Below are 25,334 nucleotides of genomic sequence, written 5' to 3'. Positions count from 1 at the left end.
TGAAATACTGCGCCCAGTTCCACAGCTGGTGCCCCAAAAAAGATGTTGAAAATTAGAGAACATGCAGAGCAGAGCTGCAAAACCAATTAGCATCTAGAGGGGGGGGAAAAAGCATTATGTATAATAAGATTTAAAGACTCAGTCCTTCTGATATGCCACACAGACAACTGACAGCTTACTTGATCATCTTTAAGGAAAAAAAAAAAAAAAAAAAGAGTATCAGCAATAAAACACGCTTTAATACAGCCACAAGAAGACTTAAAAGGGACCAACAGATGCAAGTCAAAAGCATAGAAGGCTCCTGTTAGAAATGAGATATAAATCTGAACAGAGAGAACAAACAGCAGCAACATTCTTAAAGATGGATTCTCTTTTTCTCAGTATTTTCAGGATGAGATATGCTTTAGCCCAAGAATTTGTTTGGCCCATGAGCAATAGCTGAGTGAGATGGTCAAACTACTACAGGACTTGACGGCTCCTCTGACCCTAGGCTCTGAATGACAGTCTCAAAAAAAAAAAAAAAACCAAACAAAAACCAACAAATCCCCAAACTAAACAAAAAACTAAACAAAATAAACCCCAAAGGGTTTTTCCCTGCATTTTCACTAATGCTATGGAACACTGAATTAAATGCACAATGGACTGTGAAATGCTTGCAGATCTTCCCCCAGCTAAATGTCAGACGAAGAGGCCATCTGCTAATAAAAGTAAACATCACCTCTCTGGAGTTTTATCCAATGTACTAATAAGCAAACTCATACCACCATTTAGTGCTATGGGATTGCCAAGGCAAGTGAAGTCTTTTGGTTTTTCTGAAACAGCTTTTCTCAACAGCTTGGGTGGGCAGAAGGAGACAACACCTGGAGCACACAGCAGATACATATTCCCAGTCACAAAGCCAGCTTCATGGTTGTAGAGTTATAGACTCTTGAAAAACTTCTTCAAAGCACTCAAAGACACTTTCTGCTTTAGTAAAAAACCTTTCTGACAAAACCACCTCCATTTAGCATGTTTGGAAGAAAAAATAAATATCCCAAAAATCACCCATTTCAATTGCTTTTCTAGGTTTGTAACATATATCTGTAAGGGTGAAGTGCATGCATTGCAATCCCAACTAGAAGTTACATGGGATGTTAGTCAGTACACAAGGGAAAAAGGTCCAGTTGCTGATGATGTGAATCAAAACTGCACAGAAAAACTTTTTAAAGCTTTTTAACTATTTACTAATCCCACAAGACTGGAAATAGGAGAGGTTAAAGTATTGTTTTCATTGCCTTACAATTAAACAGGCCCAACATTAAATTTATACCAATATGTCTCATACTGATTAAATGAACATAGCACATAAGTTCAACACATGCTGTGGCAACACATTAGGGAAGGACAAATTAACAGTCTTCTGATGTATTTAAGAGAGAAGCTGCATATTTTGGACTTGCAATTGCAATAAGCATAACCAGATTCATTAAAGGAAAAGAACTAACTATTACAAGCTGAAGGAAACCGCAGCCTACTACTTTTAACCATTCCAAATGACATGTATCTTCAGGAAAGAAGCTTTTATTTGCTGACAATGCCTAGACTAAGTACAAGCAAAAGATTATTAAATTTGTCCTTCTGATTTGGGACAGGAGACCTAACCTTGTATTTCAGTTACACCCTTTTTACCAAATCAACCTGTTTTATTTTTTCTGTCCCCTGCTTTCTTCCTATGGTTGAATGCATTTGATTAATCACTATTTTCCCACTGGGAAAACATGAGTTAAAGAATTGGTCCTTCATAAATTCTAAATAGTGATGCCACTAGGAATGTATGAGCTAGATCTTCTTTATATACAGCTCTTACATACATCCGTCAGAAAGAGATACTGTCTCTTCTTAAACTATCTAGAAGATAAACAAGATCCCTGGGGAAAAAGATGCAATGAGTTCACTCCTGGAATTTCTACATATTTTAAAACACAGCCAATTAGTATAGACAGAAGGTTAAGTTTGAAATATGGGAAATCTTAACTTCTGCATTACTTCCCCAAGACACCCAGCTATCACCCTAATGATCCCTCCAGATATAGCAAGATCAGTGTCAGGTTTATAAGAGCTTCCTTCAATCCAAATCGATACATAGACATAATGCTGCTTACCTAGAAATATGCTAGCCCAGTCTATTCAGCAATAAGCATAAACGGACCTTGTTCTAAAAAGGTAAATTCCGTAACAATTCAGTTGAAGTACTAAAAATTCCACAGATTTTTATTTAAAGTCATGTTAATCACAGGCAGTTCCTATTTACTTAATCTGGCAGAGTGCTCTTGACAAGCCTACCTGTGCAGGTCCAGCACAGAAGTAGGGGAAGGACAACTTAGGGGCAAAGCTTCTCCACACCTTCCTGGTTTGTTGTAAGACTGAGAAGGCTTTTAATGAACTTTAATAGAAAGACAGAAAGATGACATAACTGCAGCATAAAGAAAACTGTGACAGTCAAGTAATACAAAATCCATTCACTGCAAATTACCGAAGTCATAGAATCATCGAATGGTTTGGGTCAGAAGGGACCTTAAATATCATCTAGTTCCAACCCCCCTGCCATGGGCAGGGACACCTTCCACTAGACCAGGTTGCTCAAAGCCCCATCCAACCTGGCCTTGAACCCTTCCAGGGAGGGGGCAGCCTCAACTTCTCTGGGCAACCTGTCCCCGTGCCTCACCACACTCATAGTGAGGAATTTTTTCCTCATATCTAATCTAAATCTACCCTCTTTCAGTTTAAAACTGTTATCCCTTGCCCTATCACTACATGTCCTTGTAAAATGTCCCTCTCCAGCTTTCCTGTAGGTCCCCTTTAGGTACTTGAAGGCAGCTATAAGGTCTCCCCAGAGTCTTCTCTAGGCTGAACAGCCCAACTGCCTCAGCCCCTTGATCATCTTCATGGCCTCCTCTGGATTTGCACCAACAGGTCCATGTCCTTACACTGAAGGTCCCAGAGCTGAACACAGCACTCCAGGTAGGGTCTCATGAGAGTGGAGTAGTGGGGAAAATCGCCTCCCTTGACCTATTGGCCACACTGATTGCGATGCAGCCCAGGATACGTTTGGCTTTCTGGGCTGAGTGCATATTGCCAGGTCACGTTGGGCATCTTACCAACCAACACCCTCAAGTCCTTCTCCACAGGGCTGCTCTCAACCCACTCTTTTCCCAGCCTGTATTTGTTCTTGGGATTGCCTCAACCCATGTGCAGGACCTTGCACTTAGCATTGCTGAACTTCATGAAGATTGCACAGGCCCACTTCTCAAGCCTGCCAAGGTCCCCGTGGATGGAATCCCTTCCCTCCAGCGTTCTGACAGCACCACACAGCTTGGTGTCATTGGTAAACCTGATGAGGGTGCACTCAATCCCACTGTCCCTGTCACCAGTGCCAGTCCCAACACCGACCCCTGAGGAACACCACTCGTCACTGCTCTCTACTTGGACATCGAGCCGTTGACTGCAACTCCTTGAGCACAACCACACAGCCAATTCCTTATCCACCAAGTGGTCCACCCATCAAATCCATGTCTCTCCAGTTAAGAAATGAGGAAGTTGTGTGGGACAGTGTCAAATGCTTTGCACAAGGTAGATGACATCAGTTGCTCTTCCCTTGTCCACCAACACTGTAACTCCATCATAGAAGGCCACTAAATTTGTCAGGCATGGTTTGCCCTTAGTGAAGCCACGTTGGTTGTCACCAACCACCTCTTTGTTTTCCATGGGCCTTAGCATAGTTTCCAATGTGATCTGCTCCATGATCTTGCTGGGCACAGAGGTGTGACTGACTGCCTCCACCTTTTACCCGTGGCCTAGTGATGCTAGTTTGCAAGAAAAGCAAGTGAAACACTCGAAATAAGGTTTTAGTTAGATAATTAACTTTTTGAAGAAGACACACTTTGATTGAATAAATCAAAACTACTAATTTAATTTGTTTCCAGGATCATGAAGCTGTTTGCCTGAGGGAAGGCGGTGAAAGAGGGCATGTCAAAAATGAACCCTGAAAGGCAGAAACTTGGAAGCTAACCACAAAGGTGGAAAAAGGTCAGAAGTGTCTCAGAAGGTGCCGGGTGGACTCTGTCCACCAACGAGTGCTGAGGCTCCTGAGCCCAGGGAGCTCAGCACAGAGCTAATCATCAATCCACGCTGGCGCCGGCTCCCAGAAGTCAAATTCCAAAGAGAAACTGAGCGTCCCAACAAGCACATGGCTTGTGACCACAGCTCTGCTGACACATTCCTGGGGACAAACTCTGCCCTGTGTTACGGCTGTCTCAGGCTGTGCAATTGAGCAGGGGCTAATCATCAAGTTGGCTCTGAGATTTTTTTTAATAATCATTAGTAATGTTTGTTAAGCACATACACTTTTGGGCATTATGTCAAGTAAGTCTTCCCTCAACCACGTGAGATGAAAGCTAAGAGCGATTCAAAAGCTATGTATTTCCAGAGACTTAACTGCAGAGACAGAAGCAGAAACCCTTGATTTTAAGAGATAACCAAATTATTATTTGCCTAAAGAAAATAAGTTACAACTCTACAAGTTCCTCTGAACAGCTCTCCAGTCTGCCCAGTTGCTCCAGGGCTTGGGCAAGCACATGGTCTCTCCCTCTTCCACCCATCCTCTGCAGCCTCCAGGGGCAAGGACTTCACAGCCTCTTTTTGTAGCCATATCTGAGCAGTTTTGTAGACAGTTAGAGAGCTTTTTGTACCACTAAGCCACTGATGGTTAGATAAAATGGCTATCTTCAACTCCTTATTTCTACTTTGTCTACATGAATTTTGCCCAAGAAAAGAGTATGAGGTTAAACCACTTACTATCCATTTTTTTTTTTTTAAATGACTTTTTTTCAATGACTTAGGCTGTCTTGGATTTTTGTTTCTAATTTTTTTAACAAGGATTAACAGACCAATGTCAAGTCCAAACCAGCCTCATACGTAAAAAAAACTCTTAAGTAATACTCTATCAATTCTAGTTACCCCTGGCTTTATTATAGCTAATAATGGCCTTTTTTCCCTTTATTCTAATAGTATCCATTCAAATAGAAGAGGACCCCATGCACACACGATAAACTGAGCTTCACAATCCCCCTTAGTACATGAGAAAACCTGCAAGAAAAGCCCAAATAAATATCCACTATTGAGTTGAACTAAAAGATAAAGATGAAGAAGTAGGAGGAACACCACATTGGGGTTGTTTGTTTACTTAATTCCATCTTAATTATTTAGACTCTCATCTCACTAACAGCTGTGTAGGTGCTAACTTTACTTCAAGAAGGACCTACAGTTTTTGTTTGCACAAAACAAGTACATTTAATCAAGTGCACATTAGCTCATCAACACATTGGATCTGATGAGGAACTGCATAATTGACAATGCCAAGCTATTTTGGTGAATATTCGTTATATCTCTGTGGAACAGTCTGACTGGAGGAGAGTGAGAACAAAATTACAGTAAAAGAACGGTAGCAATTAGTTTACTAGCAGTTAACGTGGCCATTAACTGCTTGCTGGCAAGAGCTTAAAGTTGCAAACTCCAATTTAAGCTTGTTACCTTAATTTTACAATTGTAATTCAATATTCAGAATGTGACAGTAGTGTAATAAATATCTTCACGCAGTGCTTCATACAATAAATAATTTAAAAGTGTATGAAAATTTCCAAATTATAGCCATTACAGAAATATAAATGCTTAGTATTACATCTTCATAAAAATAAGTAAATGTGCAAACCATTTTCTCAAAACCAAGCCAGAATCCAAACCCCTTAGCAACAAGTCACTGGAATTTTTTTGTTCTTAATAGGCATTCATGAAGAGATCTTCCTTTTTTCCCTAAGAACATAATTTCCCTAAGAACATGATTTGTTCTTAGGGAGCTTCTGCATGCAAGGCAAACAGCTCCCAGTTTTGTAAAACTCTATAAAGCCTTTATCTTATTTCCAACATCTACAGGAAAATTCAGGCAGAAGAGGGCTATGCCCTCAGTAAGGACATTTTACATAATATGTCTCTAAGTTAGATAGACAAAGCAAGATTTGGCTAAAAGAAAAAAAAACCTCTTCGTTCACTTGCTAATTCCCAGAATGGATGAAGGAGGAGGAGAGGAAGTGGAGGGCTGTCTGGGTGCACTGTCTACTACATCCTTTTAAACCCAGAAACCCACATGCTGTGACCGACCTACCAAGAAGGTCACACAACCTCTCTGGTTGCAGAGCTGCCTCCCTGCTACCACTGCCCACTGGGACGCGGTACGAGGCAGTTCACTGGAGTCACACTTGCCATTTCAGGAGAACGTAGGTGCTTATGGGCTCTGGTTCACAACTGCAGCTCAATTTAGCTGACCCCAGCTGCTTGCCTTGTCCCTCTGCCAGGACAGAGACACAAACAGGAGGCTCCTGCTACTGGACTTCACAACATCACACATTAACATGAACAGCCACAAAATGCAGTTTACATTCATATGCCAGGCTGTAAACTCTGGCAGATTCAAAGCCCAATAGAAAACAAGGCTGAATGGCAGAGTAACCTCTGGCAAAGGGACAGGATGAACAGCTGGATGCTTCAGCTCCTGGAGCACAAGTCAGAGTCACAAGTGTATTTATTATGCTATTCTTCCCACATCATCGACAATCCAGAAGTATCAAAGAAGTCTGATTATCAACACGGTTGTAACAGATTATTACGAGCACCCAAAGCTTCAGGTGCATGTTCTGGGGGTTCATTTTACTATAAAACACAGTATTACATTTTGGTGAGTTGACCCCAGCTTTTTAGTTATGTCAGATCATTCAAAAGGCTTTTGGTACCAGAAGCCACCACCGAAACTGCTTTCCCAAATACTGCCGCCATTTACTTCCTGTATTGGTTTAAGTAATATATCCTAAGAAAGATAATTTTCTACTTCACACTCAGTCAAAGTTCCCACCAGGGCTTCAGACCCCAAGTATTCAAGGCAAGGAGGACAAGCCACACCAGCCTCAGAAGCAGGCTTCCTCTCTTTTGTTTTGGCTGGAAGCGTGCTCCATTCTGGCTTCTCCATCGCAGGCAGCAGCCCTGCTACCCAAGTGCGCCCAATCTGTCTTTTAACTCAAGAGGCAGGCTGGGCGTTCAGTGCCAGCCCAACGTGCCTACGTAATCTCACTCCCTAGCTCACAGCGAATGGGTCACCCAGCTGATTTGCCTACAGCATGGTACACAACCCTGACCCTGGAAGGCCAGTGATATATTTCAAGCTTAGGAAAGGACAAAAAAAAAAAAAAAAAAAAAAAAAAAAAAAAAAAAAAAAAAAAAAAAAACCCAAAAGATATATATTTTTTTTAGCCCCGCTTTGAGATTGATGCCTTCAGAAAAGAACTGTAAAGCAAGCTGAAGCCAATCCTAGGTGCATACCAGGAGCATATTAGTTACCAACCTTTGCTGCCTTCTAGATTCCATTGTAATGAGAACATAAACAGTAAAATCCGTCTCCCTCGAATGAATTACCTATTCAGAGTTCCCTCTGGTGTTCAATAAGCTAATCATCACATTCAAGGTAACAGCATTAGTTACAAAAGCATCAAGTTCCCTCGCAAGCAAGTTATCATTCCATGACGACCCCAACGATAGGGACGGACGGTAGTGTTGTAATTCACAGACAACAAAGACAATGCTATTTGCCACGAGATTTCAAAGACGCGATAAACTTCCTTCTTTGTGTATTCACCCGAGTGCCGGATTAACGCAGAAAGGACCCAAATCGTTACTGATCCCTTCTGTCTGCGGGTGTCACCGAGACTGACGCAGTCTCGGAGAAGGCGAAGTCACAAGTCCCAGGTACAGCCCAGCTACCCAGGGCAGGCAGAGGTGTCCGGCAGCTCCCCGGTAACTACCCCTTGAGTCACAAAGCCTGCCCAGCCTCGTACTTTTCACTCGCCTGCACGAAACGCGAGCAAAGTACAATGTATCTAATTAACAGTTCGGAAAGAAAGTTTAAAGCTGCCTCTGCCAAGAGACAAAATGCAGGAACAAACACCCGAGCGAGCTCCCGAGCCGGCGGTGCGAGGCGGAGCGCCGGGCCCGGGCGAGCCGCCACCCCGGGGCTGCTGACCCCGGCCGCGGCGTGGGGCGGGGGGGATTGCGAAACTCGCGGGAGGAGCGGGCAGCCCACTCCCGCGCGGGGCTGCGCGGCGGGGCGGCAGCGGGGGCGGCTCGGCCGGGCACCCGGCGCTGCGGGGCTGCCGGGCGGGAGGAGCCGCCGCCCCCAGCGCCTTCCCCCCCCCCCCCCGGCCCTGCGCGGCGGCTCGGGAGAGGCGCTCGAAGTCCGGAGCCGCCGCTCGGGAGCCCTTTAACCAAAACCATCTGGGGCGCGGGCAGCGCGGCGGAAGCCCCCCCCTCCACCCCGGGGGCCGCGGCCCGAGGAAGGGGGAAGTTGCTCTGCCCGCGATTCAGCGGCTCCCGAGCGGAGGAGGGAGGGGGGGGGGGGAGTGTGGAAAGACGGGAGGTGTGTGGGGGGGTTGGCCGCGAAATTCCCCCCCCACACACACACACACCCCTCAGCCCCATCCCGATCGCGCAGCGGCAGGGCTGGGGGCTGCGTTACCTTCAACAGGTGCAGGCGGCGGCGGCGGCAGCAGGGAGGGAAGGAGGGAGAGAAGGAGGGAGGGAGCCCCGCGGGCGCGGACCGTCCGAGTTGCCCGAGCGGGAGCGGCGGCCCCCGGCAGCCCGGGGCGGGCGGCGGCGGGCTGGGCAGAGGCGCTACGGCAGCCCCCGGCGGCCGCCCATGGTCCCGGCGGGCCCCGCCGCCGCCGCAGCAGCCGGAGTCAGCGCGAAGGCGGCAGCGGCTGCGGCCACCTCCGAGAGGAAGAAGGAGAGCGGCGGGGGAGCGAGGGAGGGGAAGGCGGGGAGAGAGAGAGAGAGAGAGAGGAGAGAGAAACCGCCCCGAAGATAAATTAATCGTCACATGACGGTCGCGATCCGCCGCCGCCGCCCCCCGACAGCCGGAGCCTACGCCGGGGAGCTGGGGAAAAGCTGCGAGGAGGGGACACACCTGTAGGCGCAGCACATATCCGCTGTGAGCACAATGCGAGACAGGAAACTGAAAAAACAGCCCAGGGAAGGAGAGAGGCTCCCGTTCGTCCCTCCTTCCCTCCCTCCCTCCCTCCGTCCTCCTCTTCTCTCCACCCCCTGCCCCCGGTCAGGATCCGCTTCCAGCGCTGTCTCACGCAGGGAGATCCAGGCGGAGGGCCGGGAGGAGGCAGGAGCAGCACTTTCTCTCCCTTTTCCTTTCCCCGTCTCCGCTTTGTTTTGCCCGCCAGCCAGGCAGAGCCGGCGCGGCGGAGCGGGGCCGGGCGCTCCCGGGGAGCGGGGGCCGGGTCCCCTCTCCCTCCCTCCCTCCCTCCCTCCCTCCCTCCCTCCGCCGTCCGCGGACGCTCCGCGGCGGGCAGCGCAGCCCCGCGGGCGGGCGGCGGCGGGAGGGGGGGGTGGGGGTGTGTGTGGGGGGCCGGGGCGGCGCTGCCCGGCGCCTCCGGACAGTCTGTGCCCGCGGCTGGGGCCGGCGCTGCCCCCCGCAGCCCTCCCCCGGGGGGTGCCCGCTGGGGAAGGGTCTCCTTGCTTCTCCGTAGCCAAAAGGCCGTGGGGTACCTGGCGGATGCCGGTGGTGCTTTGGGGACGCTCCTGAGTGTGGAGGGAACCGCGTCGTTTCCACCCCTCCTGCCCTGAGCTGGGCTCTCAGAGGTTGCCCCTCTTCTTGCACACCCCTGTCGTGGGGCCCAAAATACGTCACAGGAAACGTTTTTAGTGAACTCGGAGTACTCCGGGGTTTACCTCTCTCAGGTAAACTCTATCATCACAATTTCTGAAGGTCTTTTCTCCTTCTCAGGCACCCCACTACAAAGCCTGAGTGCAAATTTCTTCTGTCTCCCCGTGAAACACGCCAACAGGAGTTAATGCGGAGCCCACTTTCTGCCTGTGTGCAAAGAGCTTTGCCTTGCTTTAGCATTATGATCTTCTCTACATTCAGATGTCAAATTTATTTTAACTGCAAATAATGTAGGGATAATCTATTAAAACAAGGGATGTCTTAGAAGAATGGCTCGGGTAAACACTGGGCAAGTTGTTTAGACTTTGTAGGTAGCTTTCCATCAGTCAAATGGGGACCAGCAATGTTGCAAGGAGTAATTAATTGGCTGCTGTTGGCCCTCTGAGCACAGCTTCATTAAATGCTGTGTGTGTTGGGCTTCCCACTGAAACAACAGGAGAGAGCTAGTCTGAAAGCCATGCTTTTCAAACAGCACCCTGGAAGTTGCTGAAAAATTGTCATTGCATCTTAGAATGGAAACAAATACCAAATAAATAAAAATCAACACCAAAATCTGGGCAAGAGTAAAAAGCGAGAGACTGTTGGAAGAGATGTTAAAACCAGCTTCCACACCTTAGCTGTGCAAAGTGCTGCTGCAATCTTAGCAGTTGTTTCGGGCCATTCAAATGAAATGTGATGGTTTGTGGGCTTTTCCCTCTGGGGTTGCGCTCAGCAGGCAGACTGTGCTGGCTGGGTCCCACCAGTCTGGCCCAGTCCTTGTGTTAACCTCCACCAAAAGGCCGACATCCTTGTTTGTTTGCCTCCTTCCTGTTCTTCACCTGACTGGGCTGAGTCACTGTAAGATGAGATAAAACACTCTGGTGTAATTGTGGAGCATTTCAGAAGATCTGGATCCCCCTTCTGTACTTCTTTGCTTGCTGGAATAGAGACAGGAAATCTGAAGAAGAGGGAGATAGGACTTCCCTAGGAAAATTGGGTTAGTTGCGTCCTGCAAGCCCTGGGAGGGATCCAGGACAGAGAAACTTGCCGGCTGCTAATGGGCTTGGTAAGACCTCACTTTCAAGGCTGCTTTTTCAACGTCTGGGCTTTTGGCCAGGTTGTGCCCAAACTTTTGGCAGAATGCCCTGGAATTACCGGCCAGGCGGCTCTCCTTGTGCCCTGGCCTGTGAATCCCTGCCTCCGAGCACAATCTACGCCAGGGGCTTTGTCACTTGTTCCCCCCACCCTGCCTGCTCCAAACCTCGTGATCTGCTTGCCCTACCGAGGAGGGAAGCCCCAGGTATTGCTGTACTTGTACTTGCCATACTGCTGCTGTCTCATGGTGGCTGTCCCCAGCCTAAATCTAAGCCTTAGCTCCCTCTTGGCACACCACACGGTTCCTCTGGCTGGAACAGTTTCCCCCAGCTCCTGTTGCTCTCTCTGGCCTCATAACTGCCTTTTTTTTTTTTTTTTTTTTTTTTTTTTTTTTTTTTAAGAAACCTGCCAACAGACACACACAGGGCCAGAGCAATGGTGACAGTTTATTTAATTCGAAAGAGGAGCTGGTGAAGTGAAGTCATGCTGAATCCTCATCCAGTCCGTTACAATTACCTGCTGTGCATTTGACCTTGCCAAGTGTGACAGGGATTATGAAGCTGAACTAGAGCTCGAGGTGGCCACACAGCATCCCACCTCAGGACAGCTGTCTTCTCTGCTAAGCCTCCCTAAGTTGCTGTTCTGCCAGGCACATGTGGATGTGCTAAAGCAGCAGCATGGCATATTGGCCCCTGCTCCTGCCATCTGGGGCACAAATGTGTGCTGCAGCACTTTTGCTACTGAATTCAGTGCTGAATTCATCACTCGGCCCACTTGTGAAGGTGCAAAGTGTTCACAAGGTAGTCTTCTGCTGTCCATCAGCCCTTTCTTGTCTTGAAGCCAGCACATTGTCCTCCCCTGCAGAGAAGAATGTCATATGGGGAGATGCCTCCCCAGTGAACCCAGATAAACAGTTGCACATCAAAAACTGCTATTTGCAGCTGAAGGATTATTGCCTTCCCTTATCACTACCCACCAAAAAAGAAAAAAAAAAAAAAAAAAAAAAAAAAAAAAAAAGAAAAACAGAGGCCAAATCAAATCCTAAATGCAGAAATGCTTAGAAAAGAGCAACAAGTGAAGGATTGAATGATTAACAGCTTCCCAGACTCACAGGGATCTTCACTGCTAGTGTGTGCTTCCACACACACGGTGTGCGGCTCAGGGGGGAAAGCCTTGCTCTCTCCCCCTCCAGTGTAAGGATGCAGATAATAGGACTTCATGTGAATAGGACTCTAGTCCAGATTTCAATTTCCTATTTATTTCCTCCCTCTTTCTCTCCTCACCTTGTTATCACCCGTTCATTACATGCGTCTTTCTTTTTTTTTCTCTGCGTGTTATTACCTTTTACCCTGGATGCAGTGCCTGTGCCTCTCTCCTTCTTCCCTTCCTGGTGTCGTCAATTCTCAATTTTATCTAAGGCACAGCAACACACGGTATCCTTCCTAATGCCAAGACCTTCGAGGCCTGCAGAAAAGAGCCGAATTTCCAGCTGTCATTATTAAAACCACCTTGTTCCACGAGCAACAGAACGAATGAAGCCCGGTTTCCTGTGGCTTCGCCTCTGACTCACTCGTTGCCATAACCTCGTCTCCCATTTCTCTTTCATGTCCGATGTGACATCTCCTTTCGGCGGTGAGAGCGGCGGCTGCCGCTGTGCTGGTCCAGAGCAGCACGCGTGCTGCCGGCACGGAGCGGCTGCCTGCGCTGCCGGGGCACAGCCCCTGAACAGCAGAGTTCCTCCTGCATCTCTCTCTGTTGGAAAACTAATTTGAGTCTCTAGTCACTGATGCTCACAAACCCTTGGGAACTTAATTATCTTTGAAGCTTCTACCTCTTTTATTCATTTGTTTGCAAGTAGCCAATGTGTTCTGACGTTTTTATGAGGGGCTGATGGGCAGATAAACAGCCAGATGATTGATTATCAGCCTTTAAGAAAGGAAGGTTGTTGCCCTGTGGTCATGGAGATAACCTGAGAGCAACCCAAACACCTAAAAAAGAACCTCAAATCCTTTAAAATGATTAAAATTGCACTTTCTACGTGCAGAAAATGTTGACTATCTGTGTGCCCAAGTGTCCAAGCAACCTCCTTACATCCTGCTTGAGGATGTCCTGCATCTCAGCTCTCTTCTGAAGGGAGAGGAGGAGGAAGAAAGGGGAAAGGATTCTTCCTCATGTACACAGGAATTAATCTGCTCTACTGGGCAACAGCTGTAGTTGAGATTCAGCCTGCCCTAGCTCCGCTGCAACCACCATCCTTTGTAAGAAATTTATATCAATATTGGGAATGCAAAGGAGCACAAGAAGGAGGACACTACCTAAATGGTTTTAATCTCTTGGTTAAGATATGAACAAAGGCTCTACAGGACTTTTTCACCCTCCCTCTGATGTCTTTAGTCGTAACAGGGCACCGCATCATCTGCCACTAGTGACTGAAATGATCCAATTATACATATTTTTATTTTTACAGTCCATAAATCACCCCGGAATCTACTTTTTCTGGATGAAAAGTGCCAGATAAATCTAAGGTGTTATTATTAGATTTGTGAAATGTCACTGTGCGCATCCTGACTTTCATGCCCTTTGCACCAAACTCACGTGGCAGATCATTTTGTATATATTTAAGGGTTGTTTTGGTTGATGGATTTCTCAGTGCCCATTTTCCAACAATCCAGAAAAAAATGTTTAAGGGTAAAATAACCTAACGTTAACTGTATGATTCCCTTTTTTTTTTTTTTTTTTTTTTTTTTTTTTTTTTTTTTTTTTTCCCCTTTGATGATGGAAAATACTTGGACCACCTGGAGCAGGTGGTTTTTGGTATTTTCTAATCAACCCTCCCTTGATACATTTGTTTACCCCTGTGCAAAATGTTACCCAGTCAGAATTCTGCTTTTGTTTAGTTTAGCAGACATTTTGCATATACTTTGTTACAAGTAAAAATTGCTGCACAAAGGTATGAGATAGAAAACCAGCAGGCCCTGGATACAATTTACATATGGAATCCACAGAAAGCCTTATATGGATGTGTGCAATGTCTATATGCATATATAGAACTATTACTAGTAGCTGCCCTCCCAGTCAAGACTTGATGTTCTTACACTGCCCTGGTTGTACCCAACTGTGCGTGGGCCTGGTTAAGAGATCCTTGGGTAATGAAGAGGTTCATACTGGTAACACTTGTATTTTTTAATGCTACTTTGAATTTTCTGAGGTATTTAATTCTAAAAAAAATAATAAATAAATAAAATCAGAATGTGTTAAGAAATTTCAGCAGAAAGTTTAGTGTTGTTTCAAAATGCAGCTGAAGGGAAAAAGAACGTAAAATGTTGACAAGTAATATTTGGCCCTGCCCTTTTTCTCCTCCTCCTTTTTTGTTTAAATAGACCCTTCACAAACACACACACCTGTATATATATAAACTAGACAAACCAGCATTTCCAACTTTAATTAAGGCAGCTGCCTAGCCAAGTTCCAAAGCCATTGCTCTGTTATCACAAAGTAACCATTCATTTTAACCACAGCCAATATACTTACACTCAACAGTATTGCTAATTCTGCAACTGGTTGGAGAAGTGGCTATTAGAATTAGTCAACTGCCATGCATGCTCCTATAAATATATCTATATTGTAGGAAAAAATAATAGAATCTCATTGCCTACTAAAATTTGAATTAGTTTTATTACAGAGAGCTAGGCTGTGGGAAAGCAATTACAAGTAAAAGTGCATGATTACAGTGTTCTGTTCAGATCTGGAAAATCAGATTTAACTGTTTTATGTTGGAAATAATGCATCTTTTTACATCAGTAACCCCAGATAGTGTATAATTAATATTTTCCAAACATATATTTCAGAAATTTTGTGTTTATGCTATTCAGGCATATCTGGACTATAGTAGTTAAACATACAGCTAAAATAGTAGGGGTTTAATATGGTACAACAGGGTTAGAGAAGCATTTATCGTTTTAAAACACTTAGACGAATCAGAATTCATCAATGACACATAAGATAGAAAAATAAAGTATTGACTGCTAACACAGGGGCTGTATTTTACCTTTTTATTCGTAGAAAGATTTCCAAGATAATATGGGTATTTTAAATGACTAGCAGAGCTTCCATCATGTGATGGCAACTAATCAATAAATCATGTGTCATTGTTGTGGCTCAGCATGTCAGATAGCTGCATTTCAGTGTCTGTATTTACAGGCTTTGAGCAATTTTTTTGTTGTACATTTCTATCTCATTAGCCCTGATTTTAAAAGTGGTTATTTTCATGTCAATGAAATCGGTAGAAAAATCACGTCTTATCTGTTTCTGCCACAGGGAGAAGATGGAATGGGATAATCAATGGGAAACTTCTGTTACTTAACACTGCTTGCCACCCCATGTGGGTTTACTAAAGCAGCTTTTCCTCACGAGCAATGTGAAAAATAAATACACGGCATCCTGCTAGACACACTGGACATTTTGATGCTCATGGGAGATGGTAAAGGGATGAGTGTTTTTGAAAGCAGCTTTTGTCATAAATAAATCATGAGTTTTGTACTGAGGCCTGGGACATCCAACTCAAATGATTTTGGTTAGATAACAGCACAAAGATGGACTAACAGAGTTTTGATTATCCTGCCTATTTCTGTTAATTTTGCCTATCAGAATGCCAGCGCAATCTCAATCTGCCGTATGAAAACTGCCCCATATGAGTAGGTGAAATAGCTGGTCAGTACACATCCAAATCTCTGGTTTAAGAACAGTGGCATACAGCTGAAAAAACATTAACCTTTGCTTTGATCTCCCATTGCCATTAATCACATCTTGAGCACCTTTGCCACCGTGTCAGAATACCTAAAGAAATGTTCTTGATGAAGTCAGTTGGTTCACTTGGACCCAGGCCGGAATAAAGTGGTGTTTGTCCTCAGAGAAAGATGCTACAAGGAACTGGCCAAAATGCAGTTGCTGTCTTTTGTCTGCTGTGAACAGCCCTCGTTCATCAGGATATTGCAAAATCTCAATATTGCCTATGCATCAGTCTCAAAAATGTCTTCTTTTTTTTATGTTTTAGTTATTAGAAGATTAAGTTATTTTCTTCTGGACAATGACTCAGGATGTAATAACCCCCATGTTTATCACAAGCGTATCAGATAACTGGAACTCATGCAATCTGAAGTGAATTGTGAGGGTTTGTATAGGTTTCTGCAAGTACAAAACACAGATGTTCAGTTTTCCGATGGCTCTGGTTTATGTATATAAATATATGCATCGAATCTGTGCTCATATTCCTTCCCTGGATGCATTGTAAGAAAGCCTGGATCTTCACTTCTGAAGCGATTAATAGTTGAAGCTGCAGCTATATTTCACTATAATAATTCTTGCAGAAACTGTGCTCCTCTGAGACAAGGCAGAACACAAAGCCTGGCATAAAATTTGAGAGAGCTAAACAAAATTCAGTCATATGAAGTCACCTATGGAACTGTCTTGCATGGTGGATCAGGCAAATTAGGAATTTGATCATCTTTTAAATAGTTCTGAATGTTTCTTCCCTTCAAGAAAACTTTTACAATGTAACTATATTTCAGTTTAAATTTCCCTTAAGTGGAGAAAAGGTTGAGATGCGCAGCCACAGCCGGGGTGGTGCCTCCTCCCTAGGCTCGTTGCACAAGGAGGCACAGCTGAGTGCAGAAGTCTGGTACCAATGGCCCCCTGCAAGATGCGGTCTTTCTGCTGGGACAGCATCTATTATGTTAAAAAGGATGCTGAAAGCATGTAGGTTGGTTTTGCCACTTCACAAAAACCCTTTATATATTTGAAATCTGTGTTTATACCTTCTCTAAGCCTTCATTTCGTTACAGTCCTTCTCCCCCATTCATTCAAACATCTAATGTAGGCTGAATTTTCTAGTTCTCTGATTATTTTCTGGACTTGGGTAAGTGGGTAGCTTCATCCTTGAAATGCAGTTTTTAACAGTGGCCATGATCCTTCAGCCGAGCCCTTACCAGCAGTGAATACAGTGGAAAGATCACCTCAGGTGCTCTGCAAGTTGTACTGCTGTTTTATGAAAGTCTGAGCTAAAAGGGCTGTGGGGAAATGGTGCACTGAAATGGAGGAGAATTGAGCCATGCTGGTAAGGAAAGAGTAGAGCCTTGCAATAGACGGTTTTGTTTTTTTAAGTATGGCAAAGCTTCTAGTGAAGGTAAAGCCCACTATGATTAAATGACCAAGGCCAATGTTATAGTACTCTGAAAATGTTATTTAGTCTTGCTGGAATTGTTTTGTTTTGCATTTAGCCTATCTTTCTTTCTTTTTTTTTTTTTTTTTTTTTTTTTTTTTTTTTCCTGACCAAGGAGGAAAAGAATATAAAAGTAATAAAATATAACTTAAATTGCAAAGTAAGTGTTCAGGATAAAATTCACTGCCATTAAAAAGAATAACCAAACTTACAGGTTGAGTTCTAACCAGACAAAGCTATACTCCTTTTACATGATGGAATTAAGCCAGGTCCTGCTTAGCTGCCCAGTGCCCAAACTAAAATACCCTGTCAGTGCAACTCCAGCCCAGTGACGTGACTCCTGGGGCAGCTATCTCTCATCTAACAGATTGAAACCTGAGCAGGGAGATTGAGTCTGAAGTCATGTTCGTCTAGGGACATACTAAAGCGGCAACTGGAGCTTGTAGCCAGCAACTCCCATCTCGCAAATCTTCACTCTAACTACATTGCCACTAGTTTTGACGCCTCTCCCAAGCAGTAGTTTCATCATGGTACTACATGGAAATGAGCAAATGAACACTGAGAGTAGCAAATGATGATTAATGAACACCTTGTTCCTCTGTTACACTGTCCTTTCCCTCCTAGCATGTCCTTGATAAATAATTTCTTCAGGAGGGGTTTCACATTATGGCTAAGCTGGTCTCAGGTTCTCTTCCATGATTGATAGCCCCCACCCCTTTCCCTACTTCTGACCATGTAAGCCCCCAGCATCTCTTGGTCCAGCTCTGGTACATGTCTGATCCCATAATAAGCCTCTTTTGGAACCAACCCTCAGAAAACAACAAGAAAAGGTGATATATTTTTTTTCTGTTTCCAATATGCCTGATGATATTGTTCCCAGAGCTGGTTTACCACAGGGTCAGGATGGTGCCAGCAGCAGTGCATGGATTGGAATGGGGTGAGGGAGTGGGACACAGAGGCAGCAGACCACTAGATCAACCACTGGGTCAGCCTCAGCGTCCCTTCTTGCTGATAGAGAGGAAAAGAAGTCACTGTGAGAAATCACCAGGTGCTCCATTTCTGTTTTCTCTTCTGAAATCTGTGTTTTTAACAGTACCTGAGCTTCAGCTCCCACATTCCTCTGAAGCTGCAGCTGTCTGTGCTTGAAGTAGGTGGGAGGCTTAAGAATGAGAACGTTATGAAAAGGCAATGCAGTCTTAATCCTTCTTTGATCATCCCTTTTTCTATTTTTCTGTAAGATTTCCCGCCCCCCCAGGCCAGTCCCAGAGCAGAAGTCAATAATGCAGTAGGAACATTCACATACTAAGCTTTCTGTATACAGGCTCCATGGGGTGTAAGAACGCTGTGCGTGTGAACTGCTGCCACCCACCTCTCCTGCCTCCATCACTTACAGGACAGAGGCCGCAGGAGGGTCAGCAGAAGCCAGAAATCATGCAACATAAGAAATGGCTGGAGAGCTGTGACTGACAAGCAGGGGACTTGTAAGAAGCAAATTTTAAAGCCTCATTTCAGTTTTCCTTGTTAGGATGCTGCTAGGACTCCTACAACAATGACAAGACTGATATTATCTAAGCAATATTGTATGGCTGAGAGCTGAATGAGGCTCTGTTGGACACTGGAATCTCTCCCTAGTGTTTTACTTCTGATACTCAGGTTCTTTTGTTCTGCACTTCGACCAGAAGAGAAATCATAATTTGAATAAAATAAAGAAAAACAACCAAACATTTGGCAAATACATTATTTTAATTTTAAATGTGGTAACTATTTGGAAATGTTGATATTTTCTGTCAAGCACAGTGCACACATGTATGTTATTAGTCACCCAACACATTAGATTTGTGATAAATATACTTCTTAAAATAGATTAGCTCTGTGTTTAGAACTTTTGTCTTCTTTATTCAATAAATCTCCCAAACTGCAGCAGATGGAGAGGGAAAAAACATTTTTGACCTCAGAATGGAATAGTTTGATGGAATTTCAGCAGACAGATGACTTCTGTGTGTTAATAGCATCATATTCAAAATGGTTACTACCGTGGATCACAGCACTGTATTACAGGCTTATGATAAGTATTGCTATAAAGCACACTTAAATCTAGTTTGGTAAGGAAGGGTAGAAGGAAAAATAACTTAATGTACTTCATCTGCTCCTGAATTCTTTATCAGTTTTTGTGGCTTCACATATATTCTTATTTTTACCATGTTTTCCTGAGGAAATAAGGCTTATGCGGTGATGTTTTGGATTTTTATCTGTTCCCTCATAATAAATTTGGAACCATGACTTAATTTCAGGTTTCATATATATATATATATATGTTAAAGTCCTGTAAATTTGGTAAAAATAGGTCTAGAGGTAGAAGTAGCTGAATCAGTCTCTTCAGAAAGGAAAAATGTGTTATCGGTGAGGTTGTTAAGCATCAAGGGATTGAAACTGGAGAGAGATTTAGATATGTTTCAGGCGTGGGAAAGGGTTCAAATGGTTGCTGTCATAGTTTTAAACACTGAAAAAAAGCCATAGGATCAGCTACAGAGCTGACTGATTTTGACAATTTTATTATCCTACTTTCCATGTGATACATACCTATAAGCAAGAAAGTGATTGTTGTGTGTATTACCCAGAATTAAGGAGATGTTACACTTCCTTTTTAGTTGCTTTGGGATTATTCACAACAGCAACAGCTTACAACCAAAATCTTGTTTCTCGCTGAATGTTTGAGATATGTGACCCATTAAGGACTTCTGCAGGTTCGGTCTCCTGGGGTGGTTGGTAGAGGAGTGGACTCAAAACTTGATCTCACCAACATTTGCAGCCCGTTGTTAACTCTGTGCATATTGATAGCCCAAATGGGAGTATTTTTATAGGTTTATAACAAAGCACATGTGTAAATGTTGGCAGGGTCAGTTCCCACAAGCTCTGTGTTTCTATCAGCTGATGGAGCAGCTATCTTAACTCAGGTGAGGTTGACACGGGTGCCTTACAGAAGGTTTAATTCTCACTGACAGCTCATGTTAGCAGCTAAGTTTTCACATTATTTCTTTGTTTTCACATGGTGCTTTGCCAGGTTATGAATACCTTTAAACTGGTGCATGCCTGCAATTACATGTGAAAGCAATATTCATTGTCTTTCCAAAACATGTGCTGCAGAAGTCCGAGAGAGAAAACGAAATGAAAGATATTTGTACGTGTGAAAAACATGTCAATCTATGCTAACAGCTGATTTCAGCAACCTCCTCTGTCACACTCCTGTGGCCAGGAAAAATAAGGTTCTTTCTTCCAAGAAAATTGCCCCCCTAATGTTACACTGAGGCAGGGTGAGGAGAGTGAAGAGGAAATTAGTGTTTCTTCTCTTTTCGTCATTTTGTTCCACTCAAAGGCTGTTAGCAGCCAATGAAAGCAGTCATGCTCCTGTTGGCTGCCTTCTTTGTGTATTAGGCACAGGGAAATGACAGCCTGCTGCAAAGGAAGGGCCCCTTTCACCAGAAATCATTGAAATTCCCTTATCCTGGCCCTGAACAAGCAGGCAAGGAAACAACAGCAGGAGATAGCGCGATGTGTTGGCAATAGAGGTGAACAGCCATGGAACAATTGACGTGGAAGCCTTCAGCTGAAATCAGCATGTGGCCCATGCAGCCGGCCAGCCCGGCTGCCCATAGCTGCAGTGAGGTATTTACACCTTGGACAAAGTAAGAGGAGTGCTAAAAAAAAAAAAAAAAAAGAGAATCATTAGACTGTGTTTATTAACAACACAGTGCTTTATCTTCAAAGTGTTGCACACAATTAACCAATATATTCAGCAAGAGCAGTAAATGGATAGCATTCATTATCACCCAGTCACTATCTTCCAAAACAGATTTAAAGTGATGAGAAGAAGATGCACTTGAAGCCTTGGCAAGGAAGATTTTTAACCTAGTGTTTGAATTGGTGCAACAACATTTTGAACTACTTTATACTGCTTTGTCTTTTTAGTTTCTGTTTCACCAGGCAAGAATTGTCCACGGGGCTGAGAGGGTGTTTCAGTGTCCTCTTTTATCACTTTCGTATCTGCCCATTAGGAGCTAGAATGAAATCAGTTCACTTCATAGACAGACCTGATTACTCTTGGACGATAGTTATAATTTTCAATCATTATCAGAAATAGACTGAACTCAATGTTTTATGTGAACATTCTCACTGAGTGTACACCTGGTCTCTGGATCCAGGGGAAGATGGGGTGGAGCACTGCTTGGTTTGAACCTAAAACATGATGGCTTCCTCAGGTTTGGAGAGGGTGGCTATTCAATGGCCTTCGGATCAGTTCCTAAGACCCACATTGAATTTAAGCCACTGGCAGCAGCAAAAGAAATCTATAGCCAGTTCTCCAAGACAGCCAGATTCCAGTTACTTTCTGATTAGCTACAGAAATGATACGTGAAGTCAGACATTCCTGCATGCTCTCACACAATAATAAATAGATTAGAAGACAAAATCAATCCCAGAAAGAGAATTCAGATCATGGAGAGCTCTTCTAACATAAAACAATATAGTGGTGCTGTTAGGTGGCTGAGTATTGTTATTTAGTGAATAACAAACCTTTTCAAAATGATCTTGTCATTCATAGGACAAAGTCACTTCAATGTGGATGCACAAGTACCAGTTCCAAGAAATACTGGCAATCTTTTCATTAAGATTTTTTTTTTCTCTCTCTCCCTCCCACCATCACTCTCATTTTTTTCCCCAAAAAAACCCATTGCACAATGGCAGCAAGAGGAAAAATCTGTGAAACTCCACGTCAACAAGGAAGTCTCATTTCTATCAGATTTGTTGGGAACCTGTATGTTTATTTTTTTTCTGAAGAGTGGGTTTCTAATGCTGCTTGCTTCTGTAGAGTCTTTGTAATTTTAGACCATCTGAAATGACTCTGAGCAATCTCTTGGATGTTTTTTAGTGATTTCTAAAGAAAATCTACTCATAAACATCACCAGCTCCAGTAAAATTGGAGCTTGCACATTAGTACCAATGTACTTCCTTCTGCTCCTGTTATGTTTAGTTTAATGTGTGAGAGATTATTTGTTCAGCTAGGTTTTTATTTGTGATAACAGCCTGATAAATAGAAAAAGGCAGTGATTAATTTATGTTGTTATTAAACTATCAAACCTTCAAGTACTACAATATTGCAGTATAAATATTGTGAATCAAAATTCTAAGAACTGAGGAAATAAAAAAAAAATAGAGAGATCTTTGATGGTACGCGCTTTAGTCCAATTTGTACTGAACAGTAATCTGGCCATACACAGAGCTAAACAGGCTAAATTGCTGGTCCAAGCTGTGCCACAGATTCCTGTGCTGCCTTAGATCACCATTAGCAACTGCATTTTTAAAACAGCTGCTGATGTGCAACATTTCCGTCTTGGTACGCCCTAATGAGAAAGTAGCAGTCAATCCAGGACTGCTCCAGAGGCCTCGGTGCTTCAGCCGCTCAGCTGCAATGGGCCGAGCTAGGCACCAGGCCTGCCGGAGGTTAAATGAAGTCTCCCTTTGTTGCACGCACACATTCATGATGATGGGAGCTGTGCGTGTACAATGTGACTGAGTTAGCATGGATGTGGTAAGTGTAACATTTTACATTTCCTTCCAACTGTAGCTAACTATCCCCAAATTTATTATGTTGCTAATGCCAACACATTACTTTAGAAATTTAAAACATGCATGGGCCAATATAATTTGTTCCCTCAGGATTTTTCATTTGATAGTTGTGATTTCACAAAAAATCCACTGTAGGTTTAGAAATTAATGGTAATATACAATATTTCTGTACGCAAAGCATCATCCCTTTGCAGGTCAGGAGAAAAAATTCCAATAGTTGGATTTGCAGCTATTGATTCTAAACAGCATGACAGCGGGACCACCACATTTCTGTTCTTAAATTGTACCGCAGCCCATACACTGATTAAGGGCCCAACTGCTGTGCCTAAACAGGCAAAACTCTTGAACTACCAGCATTCAGCCCTACTTCATAGCTCAGACATGACTAAAGGTCTTGGCAATTCAGAACAGATGTATGCACTTTCCCCTCTTCTCTATTCTTGCACAATGTCATATGGCTGGAGGGGGGAGCTCGGGTGGCACTAGGGTGGGAGATGTACTGCAGCCTGCTCAGAGCCACCGTGGTAGCAAAGGGAAGGTGGTGCAGTCTGCCCAGCTAGGGCCTGTAGGAGAAGGGCTGTTAATATGTGACAGTCCTTTAGGCAAAGTGCTTAAGACCCAACACAGGAAAAAAACAAACAAACAAACAAACAAACCAAAAAAGCGTAAAGGACACATAGTGTGAACTTCTTAGCAGGATTGTTGCCAGACTGCTTTGGCTCTGGCTTGTGGAATCATCTTAGATGTGCCGCTGAAGTGTAAAGGTGTTGAACCGAAATGCCACTTCTTCTCCATGGGCGCCTGCTCTCCTGTAGTGCAACAGAAATTGCTCCTGGATACCCCTTCTTTCCCGGTGGTGGCAAACTGCCTTTGTGCAAAGGGGAAGCCAAGATGCTCTGCAAGTAACATCCTCAGTACTACAGAAAATTATAGAAAATATAATCAACCTTTTGCCATGGTAGGATTCGGTCAAGTCTGTCACAGCAAGGAAGGATGGAAATGCTCTTGGCTTACTTGTCTTCATCCATTGCCTTCCTTTGTTCTACACATGTGCTCACCCTCACCGGCTGCTGAACTTCCACCACTGTGCAATGCTTCAGTGGGTTCTTCCCTAGAAACCTGGAAGATCAGCTACCTCTGCCTGACTCCAAACTGGACTGTGGTGGGCAGAAGCAGTATGCAAATAGCAAGCTCATATCTGATAGCAGAGTAAAAGCCTATGCCTGTGACTAATGGTGCTGGGTTGTCCGGTCATTGCCTGGACACTATGACAAAAGCAAAATCTGAAGGTGCGATATGGTGCATGATATTTAAGATTAATGTTCCAGTTCTAGTAAATATCTGAAGAGACAGAGGAGACAGATCCTGAATTTGCATTTAAATGAGACCATAATCAGATGGGAAAAATGACCTTTTGCTGAAGTAAGGGGCAGAAAAAAGGGAGAAAATGCCTATGGGCAGCAGTGGGAAAGCCAAAGACTGCAGCATGCACAGTTAATATCTGGCTTACTGTATCTACTGGTACAAAGCCACTGTTTTTTCCAAGTTGTTTTGAGCCTGCTGAATAACTTCACTCTGATCCAGACATTTGCATTCGGTGGATTATGTGTTTTTGACCTAGCACTTAGGATCCCTGTAACTGGGTTTGTGAGTGAACAAGGGTCCCACACAGGCAGTTAAACCACACATGATTTCAGCTCCAATTGTTTTGTAGTGTGTCTTGCAATTGCTTTTTCACTCACTATTCCTTTAGGCAAACAGACTTTTTAATTCTCGTGCATTTCACAGGAAGATTTGCAGATCTGCCCTTAATGTTTTGCTTCATCTGATTGTTGTTAAGAAATACCAGGGACTTGAACTTGAATTCTCTGCCTGGAGACATTTTTGTTTGCTTAACAAACGATCATCCCAGTGAAACTGTGAACAAAGCTTTCTGCAACTCCACACTGTATTTCCTATGTTGCTTTAAAGTTAGTTTTGTTCTGTTCAGAGATCTGTGCATTACGCAGTAAATGATGTATCCTGCCACAGTGCTCTCCATTAGTGTGGAAAGAGTGAAATTAATTTCTTGGACAAAGACTCTTTTAGGGTTAAATTTTGGGCTTGGTGTTTAGAAAGCCACATCAGTTGTGATCTAATTGCACTATTTCTGCAGAGTTGACATTTAAAGTATGTGATAATTCTACTACTCCAGACAACCACTATTTCAAGGACTATCTCATAGAAACTAAATTAAGGATCATCTAGATGGAAGTAAGAAGGGAATTTGAGATAATACTAGCATTGAAAATATGCAGGTGGCCAGTCAGCCAGAAAGTTTTCACTAACCAGAATTTCAAGTCTTCTTTGTTCTACTGACATAAATTTATTGGTAAGAAGAGAGACAGGTTTGCTTTTGATGCCTAAAACTGCATATTGGGAGAAATGTGCCATGGATTAATCTTAATAAATGTCACTCTCAAAAGACAACCAGCTTCAAAATCAGTCCGTCAATCCCAACCATGTACTTGTGGTTAATACACTCTTTGTATTAAAAGTAACTTTTCACAGTAAAATTTTTGAAGCAGAGGTACTGCAGGGGCTCTGCCTGGAAGACAAGCTGCAAGGGGC

General features: G+C 43.8%; 1 protein-coding gene across 3 annotated transcripts in view; it reads right to left on the bottom strand.

Moving 5' to 3' along the window:
- The window catches only part of PLXNB2 (plexin B2), a 265,806-nt gene extending 256,683 nt beyond the window's left edge, over nucleotides 1-9,123 (bottom strand). Inside the window, exon 1 of one of the 3 annotated variants that reach the window (XM_033011456.2) lies at nucleotides 9,041-9,123. The gene's annotated coding sequence lies outside the window, so the exon portion shown is untranslated. Of the gene's footprint in view, nucleotides 1-8,593; nucleotides 8,907-9,040 lie in introns of those variants that run through there. The other 2 variants (XM_042793496.1, XM_042793495.1) reach the window with 2 other exon arrangements.
- Between the last annotated feature and the right edge of the window lie 16,211 nt (nucleotides 9,124-25,334).

The sequence above is a fragment of the Tyto alba genome, unplaced genomic scaffold (genome assembly GCF_018691265.1).
Source record: "Tyto alba isolate M040663 unplaced genomic scaffold, T.alba_DEE_v4.0 Super-Scaffold_2, whole genome shotgun sequence".
NCBI lineage: Eukaryota > Metazoa > Chordata > Aves > Strigiformes > Tytonidae > Tyto > Tyto alba.
This window is presented reverse-complemented; position numbering and strand designations above follow the sequence as displayed.